We start from the raw sequence: 212 nt of genomic DNA, 5'->3' as shown, positions 1-212 counted from the left end.
CTGGTCCCTGGATTCCCTTCACAGAAAAACAATTATATTTTTTACACCAAAGGTTTGAGTTGGGGATTGGTGGGAGGGGGAGGGGGGTTTAGTTTTGTAACTGTTAAGGTTTTTTGGAACTTTTTGTCTGTTTAGAAGGGGAAAAAAAATCCTAAGAAGTCTTTAGCTTATTTGAATATAAAGAGTTGGTTAAGTTGAACATTATGCAAAAT

The sequence above is a fragment of the Gekko japonicus genome, unplaced genomic scaffold (genome assembly GCF_001447785.1).
Source record: "Gekko japonicus isolate JY-2015 unplaced genomic scaffold, Gekko_japonicus_V1.1 scaffold2110, whole genome shotgun sequence".
Lineage (NCBI taxonomy): Eukaryota > Metazoa > Chordata > Lepidosauria > Squamata > Gekkonidae > Gekko > Gekko japonicus.
Note: the sequence above shows the minus strand (reverse complement) of the source record.